General features: G+C 43.6%; 1 pseudogene; it reads right to left on the minus strand.

Moving 5' to 3' along the window:
- Positions 1 to 9673: 9673 nt before the first annotated feature.
- LOC131918772 (small ribosomal subunit protein eS28-like) lies at positions 9674 to 9881 on the minus strand (annotated as a pseudogene).
- Between the last annotated feature and the right edge of the window lie 1643 nt (positions 9882 to 11524).

The following is an 11524-nucleotide window of genomic DNA, read 5'->3' on the forward strand; positions in this document are numbered from 1 at the left end:
GGGGCGGCGCCGGTGTCCCCGGCCCGGCAGCCCGGTCCCTCCCTGGCGCGGGCGGCGGCTTTGTGTGCGCCCGGCGAGTCCTCGGAGCGCTCCGGCTCGCGGCGGCCTCGCTGCGCTCCTGGCCGGCGGGCGGGTCTCGGAGGCCCGGCGCACGGCGACCCCTCCTCCCTTCTCCGCGGAGCCCCCTCCCCGCCGGCTGCGCTCCTGACAGATGGCGCAACTGCACCGACGCGCCGCCGCCGCCGCGGCTTCTCGCAGCTACTCTCGCTGATGCTCGGCTTGCTCCGGATCCCGAGGGGTGCGGGAGGGGGCGGGACCCGCGCTGAGACTGTCAGGTGGCTCTGCCCTATCAAAGGGCCCGCTGGGAGCCGAGGGCCGCGGCCATTGGTGCGCGCGTGGGAGGCGGGACGGCCCTGGGTGGGGCCGCCGAGTGGGTTGAGCGTTACTGTGGTGGCGGGCATCCTGGCATGCGGGCCGCGCAGGGTGTGCGAGAGGATGCGAGGTTGGAGGAGGAGGTGTGTGTCTGAGGACCGTGCGGTGGAGTCGGGAGTTGACCGGGTGGACCGGAGAGAGCGGAGGCTATGATCTGCTTTCTACTTTGATAGTAGAGACTGGCACCTGCCACTGCAGCCGAACAGCCATGGGAACCTATTTCTCCAGAGAAATAGCCTCGCCTTTGAGAGTGGGAGGATGAAACGGAAAGGTGTTAAGAACGGCGATGGCAAATCAGAGGAGTGAGGAGCAAAGTAGAGAAGTACCATTGCAGAAGCTAGGACCCCGCAAACACAACGAATAACCAAAAAAAAAAAAAAAAAAAAAAAAGTCTTATAAGTCTTACTTTCTTGGACACCCATATATCTTTCTTTTCCAGAAAAAAAAAAAGTCAGGAGTAAGTATTGCTGAAATGCAAGGGTCCTGCAACAAAGAAACCCGAAACCACACAGCAAAGGTTGTTTGCACCCTTTCTCCAGATGTTTAGCAGTAGCCGTTGCTGGTCTGGCTTCTTGGGGGCATTCAAACCTCTGTTGGTTTTCTTGTTTTCACTCGTTGCTGAGCTGAGTGAGCTTTTTGCTCAGATTTTCCTTGATGAAATAATGGCCGGGTTGGTATGCAGTTGGGAAAGCATCGGTCTTTATTTCCGATCCAGCTTTTCTATGGCAGGATGTAACTTCATAAAAAGAAACACTTCGCCTTCCTGATTTTCTTTATAGGTAATTCCTGTTTACCGAAAGCTCCGTTTTAAGACATGTTCAGAATCATTTTTCCTTCATGGTTTTGGCAAGACACTCCCCGTTTCCCCCCTCAGCAAATCTAACCTTCTAAGATGCAAGTTTAATCGAAGCCGCCTTGGCTTCGGAGCTCAAGGTCTTGTTATATTTTCTGACCACCACTTTTTTCCCCCTGAAGTTTAAAAATACCAGTCACTCTTGCTGACTTTTCTCAAGTGCTTTTTTTTTTGTTTTTTTTAAGAAAGTTGCTACTATTTAGTAAACGATCCTCACGTGATGGATGAAGAAACTGAGGACAAGAGGAGGTGACACCCTGGAATTCCATGTCCAGTCTCTTCCCCAAATCTGGAGCAGATGACTGAAGTCACCTCATTGTTTATCATTTCTTGGAGAGGAGTCACTTTTTTGGCCTCTGCAGCATAATAGCTTCTCCACGTAATTAATGGACCAATGAAGGCCAAAATAGTTAGATGACAAATTAACCAACTCCCAGCAAGACTCCAGTCTATACTTTTAGTTCTTTACTTACCTTGCTTAAAATAAAAAAATTTAAAAAAAAAAAATCTCTTCCTCAGAATAGCTTTAGAGGGGTTGGGTCTCCAAAGGAGGATTTGCTGATGGTGTGAACAAGTAAATAAGCCCTGCTGTCACTGTTATTTCCTGTTTTGATCTGCTCCAAAAGAGACACAGTGAACTTAAAGATCCACAATGCTGTCCCTAGCCTGCCCAAGGCAAAGCATACTTCCCTCTAAAACATGCAGTTTTTTTGTGGATTTTGTTGTTGTTGTTGTGGCGATGGTGGTGGGGTTTTTTCTTTTTGTTTGTTTGGTTGGTTGGTTAGTTAGTTTTTTGAGACAGGGTTTCTCTGCGTAACAGTCCTGGCTGTCCTAGAACTCACTTTGTAGACCAGGCTGGCCTCAAACTCACAGAGATCCACCTGCCTCTGCCTCCTGAGTGCTGGGATTAAAGCTGTGCACCACCACCACCGGATCAGTTTTATTTTCTTATAGGCAGTATCTATTACACAAACTAGAACTGGAGACATCATTATAGAATTTCTCTTAGATTTTCTTGTTACTTGGTTGGTGTTTATTTGTTCCATTTCTTTGGCCTTGAAGTTCCCTGTTTCTATTCTGGTGTTCTTTTTTGTTTTGTCTAATCTGCTTTTCCTGTTTTGCTTTCAATGTATATTTAGTGTTCTTCACTAAAGTGTGTCTCATCTTATTAGATTTTAGTGTTCTTACCAATCAACAAAAATAATAAAAATGGTTACTCCAACTAAAAAACTACGTGCAGCGAAGGGCTGGGGAAATAGCTCAGTGGATAAAGGGCTTGCTGCTGCAATCTGGAGAACCCGAGTTTGGGTTCCATAAACATACTTTATAAAAGCTGGGACAGTGGCGAGTGTCTGCAGTTCCCGGTTCAGTGAGAGACCCTGTCTAAAAATAGAACTTCGAGAAACAATTTAGACAGCCTGGCATTGATCTCTGGCTTCCACAGGCACTGCACATTAATGCAAGTACACCCACAAGCCCATATGAATACCTATGAGCAGGTATACACACCTTCCCCACACAGAGACATGTAAACATGTACAAGGGAGATGCATTCCAAAGTGACCACGATGCAGCATGTGCACAAGGACTTGACATCTTCCCACACAAGCTACTTGCTCTACTGTGTCCATTGCCATTCCATTCATGATAGCTAGGAAATGTAACAGCTAAAATGTTCTCCAGCTGAAGAATGGATAGTGAAAATGTGGGGCGTGTAGTCAGCTGAAAAGAAAAATGAAATCATGAACTCTTCGGGTAAATGGATGTAACTAGGAAAGGTCATTGTGGTGGTATTGTGTTCCCCAAAATATTGTGTACCCTAATAAACCTATCTGGGGTCAGAGAACAGAAAAGCCACTAGATACTTAGGATAGGCAATGGTAGCACACGCCTTTAATCCTAGCATTCCAGAGGCAGAAATCCATTTGTTCAAGGATACAGCCAAGCATGGTGACTCACGCCTTTAATCCCAGAAAGTGAGCTTTTAATCCCAGGGAGTGGTGGTAGAAAGCAGAAAGGTATATGAGGCGTGAGGACCAGAAACTAGAAGCTTTTGGCTGGTTAAGCTTTCAGGCTTTCGAGCAGCAGCAGTTCAGCTGAGAACCATTGGGATGTGGACACAGAAGCTTCCAGTCTGAGGAAACAAGACCAGCTGACAAGTTGGCCAGGTGAGGAAGCTGTGGCTTGTTCTGTTTCTCTCATCATTCAGTGTTCACCCCAATACCTGGCCCAGGTTTTTTTTTTATTAATAAGAACTTTTAAGATTCATGCTACAGATCATATTGAATCACGTAACTCAGACCCGGAAAGACAAACATCGAATATTCTTTCTCATCTGTGGGTCTTAGTCCCAAGTCCCCGGATGAGAGTGCATAATCCTGAGTAACCGCAGAAATCAGGAAAGGGAAAGGGGACTGTGTCAGGAGTGGGGAGCAATATAGAAGGGAACAGCAGGGTACAGGCAATTTGAAGAGGGAAATGGGGAAAATTGAGGCAGTAATTAGAGAGAAGGGGGAGAGATAAATACAGAAGAAAGAGGTAGGCAAGTAAAGTAAGAATAAGGATGTCCAAAAAAGTCATAGTCATGTTATTATCTATCTACATAAAATTAAATACAAGACATGTCTGGAGATATATATATATATATATATATATATATATATATATATATATATACATATATATGTGTGTGTATATATATATATAGTTTAAATGAAATCTCCACATAGGGATGACAGCTGACATGGTTGCCCCTCCTCCCCGAAAGCCATTGACCATCTAACACAATTCCCAACACTAGGTATGAGAAGTCCTATTTTGAGTTGTCAGTCAAGGTTGTCCAAGAGATTCCCAAGACATTTTGGGATATTTTGGGATATTGCTGTCAGCCTTGGTCGCCTCCAAAAGTTGGAAGGGAAATTCCTATTTGTGAAGATACTATGCACGTCAGACATAGGAACGAAAGGACCTGTGCTGGGCCTAATCTGAGAGCCTTCTCTGTGATGGGTAGCTCTCATGGTACCAGAAAGTGCCATGCAAACTTCCAAGGGGGCAAGCAGTTAAAGGTCCTATCCCGCTATGACACCTAGGAACCACAACAATGAGTAGCATTGCATGATAACCCTCAGGGGGCAGTAATGGCGCACAGACCTTGGTGGTAACCAATGGCTCTCTAATTGGACTTAAGGCCTGCTCAGCAAGAGGGAAACCATGCCTGGTAGTGTAAACTAGTTAGCTACCTGGGGCTAATGAAGTCATGGGTCTTAGATGAGAACCTACAACCACTTTATTGAGCCAGCTTAATTCCTAACTACATTCTAAATATTTATCCCACAGGTAAGTAAGTGTTCTTATCCCCTCATCAAAGAAACTTCTCTTTGCAACAGATAGAGACAATTACAGAGAACCACAACCAATCAAAATGCAGAGAAAGAGAGGTCATGTAGCGCCCAGTCCCAACTGATACATCTGCAGCCCAGTTCCTGCGCCTAAGGCACAGGGATCATTGCAGAAGAGGAGATGGAAAGATTAGAAGAGCCAGAGGATCGGGGAGTTTGCTGTGAGATTGTGTTTCCCAGAACTGTCAGAGAGGTTACCCTCGTGAAGTCCCATCAACACGGCTGCCGGAACAAGACCTGAACAATGACACCGATGGACATGTTAACATGGAAGGGGACCTCAACGCTAGACAAAGAACTATGATCAGCTGAGGAAGGCTGAGAGCGGGAGAAATGATCTTCTCCGTGAAAGGACTCCCCCACCCTGCAACTGGTGATCAGTTACCAAGTGGTGAGCCCTGAGATAATATACATCCAGATAATTTATATATCTATATATATATATAGATATATATATATAAATCAACAATTAAGAGGTCATGAATTTGAGAGAGAGCAGGGGGAATACATGGGAGGGGTTAGAGCAAGGAAAGGCAAGGAGAGAAATGATGTAATAAGAACTTCAAAAACTAAAAAAAAAAAATTATCATTAAAAAATTATAATTTCTCATAGACAAAACATGCAAGGGTAGGTATACAAAATTTAGCTGTGAAGGTCTCCAAGTTAAGAGATGAATAAGTCAACTTACTACTCCCAGGAACATACTCCAGAGTGACACTGTCCGACCAGCGCCACACTGAATGTATTAGTCAGGAGATGTCGGGTGCTGTGACACTCTTCACCTGACAGAGGTATTAGAATGTGCCCACCATGGTTCAGACCCTTTTAGGTCACAGATTTCTGTAGTACTATATTTTTTAAAGGATCACACCTCAGCTTTACCTCATGCAGCAATTGCATCTGTATAAGATATAGATCTTATAATGTATATGGTTAACTACTTTCAAGAATTCAAATAGTCTCTTGCCAGGCTGTCGATGGAAAGATGAGCAAAAGGACAAGAAAGGTTTCCCCCTTGCAAACGTTAAAAACTTCCTACGTCTAATGTCACAAGAAAGGGACTTTACTAGGAGATTGGTTCATGGAATCAATGGGTAGATGTGAGAACTAGGCTCAGGGGAAAACAAACACCAGGAGACATTGGTCGGGATATCTCTCGGGGGACCCCATACTGCCAGACTTCAGCCACTAGAGGAGAGCAGAGCCCAGGTGTATATATCCTAAGCAGTCTCCTCATCCTTATCTCTTACTGGAGATTCCAGTCTTTAGGTGGCACTACCCAACAGGCTGATGGGACACTAGTGGCAGCTTGGGCAGGAGGGAACTGAATGTTCTGTTCCGTCAGCTTATATGAAACATGAAGAGGCCTGTCTCCAACCCAACTGAGATAACAGGACTCTCTCAAAAAGAGAGTTGAGACATTAAGCCAGAGTTTTTAAACTGGCATTACAGTTGCTCACCTAACCCGGTGTTCTGGGACTGTTGTTACTTATTAAACAGGAGCTTCTTCCTTTCCACTCATGATTTGTCCTCAGCAAAAAGATCACAGACTAGAGTCTTAGCTCCCTCAAACGGTGCCCATTTCACCATAATAAGAATGATCTTTCAGCTTTTATTTCATCTGCATTTCTCAAGGGAGGGTTAATTGTCTCTGAGAGTTAATTATCTAGGATTTACAGCTGGTCTTTTGGCGTGAGGGCTCCCGAGAAATGGGAAGATTGATGGAATACTGCCTTTTCTCCTATCTTAAGAGTCGGCTTAGAGGCCCAGGCTGTCTTAGCCTCTTCCTGTGTAATGTCCTTCATGTAGGAGACACTCCTGTGGTGGTTCCTGGCTCACAATGACCCACCACCCTTCTCTGGGACTAGCTTCCAGTGTCCCAGAGTGGGCTGTGGGTGGCCATGTCCTAACTGTAGCCAAATGATCAGGATTAGACACTGATCCCAGACTGAGGCAAGTATTATTTACTGAGAAATCAAACATTAGACCAGAGTTATACAGATGTGAATATATTAGTCAGGAAATACCAGTTGCTGTAACAAATAATCCTCATCTCTCCTTGAGCTTACGTAACAGAAATTCGCTACCTCTCTCAGATCACAGGGAAGCTGTTTCATAATGTGGTTCAGAATTTAAACCTGGATTTCACTCAGGTCATTCTGTTCAAACTACTGGGAAATAAAGGGAAGAAGAAAATTGCATGGCAGATTTTTAGAGTCAGTCCTAAAAGTGACACACACCATTTCTGCTCATTGTCTGTTGGTCATGTGACTGTAATGTAGTACACATGAGCAGGAAATGTAGTACAGTGGGTTCCCAGGCAGAAGAGGAAATGGCTTTGGCAAGTATCTTGCCTATATGCAGCATTAGGAGCTGGTGGTGTAAGTAAGCAGTGCTCAGGCAGAGACTAGGTAGATATACATTTTCCATCAATACCAAAATTCATTTTTACATTTCACATAGGTATGTAATATAAATTCCTAATCTCAGGTAGTTCTAAACATTAGAAGGATGACCAACAGCAACTCTCCAAATTTCATTTTGAATATTGCTTTACTTAGGCCAGCCTTTTGTTTTGTTTATTGTATAATCCAGCCGTCCTTATCAAGCAAGATACTAAGAGGCAAGGGATATTTTTGCCAAGGTATGAGTCAGATGGCACCAATCTTGAGTCTGCAACCATCTGTTGATAGTGTGTGGAGAGCAGAGCTTATTCCTTGATATGGGTGTTACTTTTTCTGTTGCTGTGATAAAATACCCCAATAAAAGCGTTTAAGGGAAAGAGGACTTATTTTGTCTCTCAGTTTGCGATCACAGTCCATCATGGTGGGGAAGGCCTGGTGACTGGAGCTGGAGGAGGCAGCCAATCACATTGCATCTGCAGTCCAGAAGCAGAAAATGGTGGATGCTTGGTGCTCAGCGGGATTTTTCCTTTTTATGTAGGACCCCAGCCCAGGGGATGATGCCACCCACTTTTAGGGTAGATCATCCTACCTTACTTAATCTAGTCAAGATCGTCTCTCACAGGCATGGCCAGGAGCTTGTCTCCCAGATGACTATAAATCCCATCACATTGACAATAAACATGAACCGTCGCCCTTGAAAAATGCCGTGTGTAATTTTTATCCTTCAGAAATGTTTTATTCCTCGTGAATATACTTGAAGATTCTTTGAGTGTGCCTTACTCCAAATTTTTTTCCAGATTAGTTAAAGCAAGGTCTGAGTCAGCTATATTTAATAAGAGATGATGCAGAAATGAACATTTCCACAAAGTCCAAGAGGAACACAATCCATTTTAAGGATCCTAATTCACTCAACTATTACCTGTTAGTCAAATGTAAATCACCTACAGACTTTATGCTTATAAAAATGCCTAAACCGTCTTTTTTATACATGATTTTACATTTTTATTACATTTATTTATTCATTGTGTGCATGTGTGTGTGTGTGTGTGTGTGTGTGTGTGTGTGTGTAGGCATGCACATGCCACAGCATGCATGTGGATGACTTCTGGGAGGCAGTTCCCTCTGTCCACCATTTGGGCCCCAGTGATTGAGCTCAGGTTGTCAGACTTGGCAACAAGCACCTTTATTCCCTGAATCATCTCACTATCCCTCATGCGCAATGTACACACGTGCACAAATCTGTCTGGCCACCGTGAGCATAGATTGAGTGGGAGGTAGATACTGAGGTATCTTAGTGAGCCCAAGATGCCTTTACATAGTCAGATCTTATGAAGTTTATCTATGTGAAAATATACACCCAAGTGTGTGCACCTCTGTATAGCTGGGTGCGACTGTCCGAACCAGGAATAAGAGCAGAAATGCTTGCTTGGAATGTGTGAGTTTGGCCAGTGAGTGTCTGGAATGATCAGTCTTACATGTTACAGGTTTAATCAAGCTCAACTATTCTCAGATCTTGAAGTCCCAGACTCACTGAAGGAAGCAGTGCTTTTTTATGTGATCCACAGAACCGGAAGGCAGTGAAAATAAAGCAGTTGGAGAGGAAATCAAACGGACCGATCTATTCAGGAACCTTGACAATTAAACTCATTTCAAAACAAGAGAATCAGCTCTATTGAGATTAATTTTTTACAAACATCTTTCAATTTAAGTAAAAGTAAAATTTATTCCATCTTGCATTTTTTTTTCCCCTCAGGACAGGGTTTCTCTGTGTAGCCCAAGCTGTCCTGAAACTTGCTGGCCTTGAACTCAAAGATCTGCCTACCTCTGCCTCCTGAGGGCTGCTGGGATCAAAGGCGTGGGCCACCATGCCTGACTCAGCCATCTTGCATTTAAGATGTTCTTTTTTTGTTTGGGATAAGCTCTATGTGCTCCCTTAAACTAACCACCCCCATAGAAAGAGAAGCAGAAGCATCCTATTTATACTCAAATCTGAAGTTAGACAATGATATTTCTTTCACCACTAATGTTTAATATTGTTCTGAAAATTGTAGTAAATACAATAAGAAGGAGCCATATGTATGAAAAAACGAGGAGACAAAATTCCTATTATTTCCTGTTAATGTAATTGTCTACCTGGAAAGACCAAAAGAATCAATTGTAATATTATTAGAAGTAGTAAGTGAATTCAGTATGGGAGCTGGTTTCTAAAGATATTGAAGTGAGGTTCTAAAACCACAAGTGGAATAAAGATTGTATGAAGCCAGAATATCCGTGAAAGTTATCTTTTTACTTTTTATTTTATAGCTGTGAGTGTTTTGCCTGCATGTGTGTCTATGTGCATGTCAAGTGCCTGCCTAGGTCAGAAGAGGGTGTCGGATCTCCTAGTACTGGAGTTCCAGGTAGCTGTGAGCTGTCATGTGGGTGCTAGGAATTGAACCTCAGCCCTCTGCAGAAACAACAAGACTCTCAGCTGCTAAGCTATCTCTCCAGCCCACTTACGTTTTAAACAATACATACACTTTATTAAACAGTTGTGGGTCATGGTCTGGGCCAAGTGGTGGCTATCTAGCACCTCGAAGCAAGCTCAGTATGACTTCCAAGCCTCTCTTTCTCACTCCAACAGCTGGAGCACAGCACCCTCTCACACTGGGCCTTTCATGTTATGGATGATGGAGTGCCTGATAGTCTATAAATTCCATGAGCACCTGCGTCCACTGTTCCTTTGAACTGGTCCTGCCCAGCATTCTAGTCACTCTGGCAGCTAGATGGGCTTGCACATGACTCATGTCCATGGTGGTGGTGATCTGGCAGGGTACCTTGAAAATTATGAACATTATCTTGAAGTATAGTATACATATATAAGAGGTGTTCACAGATCTAGATGCTGTATCTATATTTGTGTGTATGTATACACTTATGTATATATGGTAATCTGTAGCCCCTAAGAGCATATATGTAAGAAAGTTTCAGAACCATAATGATTACATTTCAAAAACTTGTGTTTGAACATGTTCTTATATGGACATATGTAGTAGAATATTATTTTAAGGTGTGTTACTTTTGTTTATGTTGCATTTGTTTAACTCTGTGAAGCTGTGTTACTGTGCCTGTCTATAAAACACTTGATGGTCTAATAAAGAACTGGCTAATAGCAAGGCAGGAAAAATGATAGGCAGGGCTGGCAGGCAGAGAGAATAAATAGAAGGAGAAATCTGGAAAAAGAAAAAAAAAAAAAAGGAGAGAGAAGCAGCCAGACAGGAGAAGGACTCCAGGGGCCAGCCATCCAGCTACACAGCAAGCCATACAGTAAGAATAAGATTAACAGAAGTAAGAGAACTGAAAACCCCAAAGACAAAATGTAGATGAGATAATTTAAGATAAGGAAAGCTGGCTAGAAACTAAGCCAAGCTAAGGCCAGGCATTCATAATTAAGAATAAGCCTCCGTGTGTGATTTATTTGGGAGCTGGGTGGTGGCCCCCCCAAAAAAAGAGCAAAAACAAACAACAGACATATATCTGACCAGAGTTAAAAAAAAAAAAGCAATAGATTTCTTATTATCTAGTTAGAAACTATAGTTCTTAAAGCAGTGTTTATAATAATTTATAATCCACTAAACACAAGAAGGAATCGTGTCTTGGTTTAGGTTTCCTTGGAAGCTGACCCTGAGACAAAGAAAGGTGTTAGGGGTGTTTATTGAAGAGTGGTTCCAGGTACCCCAGTCTAAGAGTGAAGATGGGAAATTCGGATGGGAAGAGAGTCAGCAGAGGCTGCATCGAGCTGCCTTCCTAGGGTTAAATATAGCACCACCCTACTGGGAACCTTGTGAGTAGATATCAGAGTCATTCTGACAAAAGGGGGAAGAAGCCAGATGCTTACACACTCTTTTTAGCCAGGATTCTCAATGGAACCAGCCCAGTGCACACGCACACACACCACCCAATTTAGTATAAGGAGTTGGCTTGTGCAGTATGGAACACAGGAATTGCAGTATCTACTCTCTACACACTTGAAAGTCAGGAAAGCTGGTGTTGTCCCGAGGACTGAGGATGTGAGTCCCAGGGAAGAGCTGAGGACTGATGACCCAGCAAACGCAGTTAAGAAGAAGGGTGAACATCTCTTTTCCCCTTCTTTGTTCTCTTCAGGGACCCAGATGATTGGCTGGTGCCCACCTACATGAGGACAGAAAGATGTTTTATTCTCTCCACTGATTCGGGTGATGGTATCAACTGGAAACAACCTCACAGGCACATTTAGAAATACCGCACAAGCTGGGCACACAAAATTAACCATCCGAATCATTCAACACCACTGCCCTGGAGGATATCACTCCAGATTCCCAGCTTGCCCTGCTAGCAAGTTGAGTGTGTTCCCGTGGTTAGATACAACCCACCATCATGGAGTCTACACATGAACACACAACACAATGCCCCTAGC

The sequence above is a fragment of the Peromyscus eremicus genome, chromosome 8b, assembly GCF_949786415.1.
Source record: "Peromyscus eremicus chromosome 8b, PerEre_H2_v1, whole genome shotgun sequence".
In the NCBI taxonomy this organism is placed as follows: Eukaryota; Metazoa; Chordata; class Mammalia; order Rodentia; family Cricetidae; genus Peromyscus; species Peromyscus eremicus.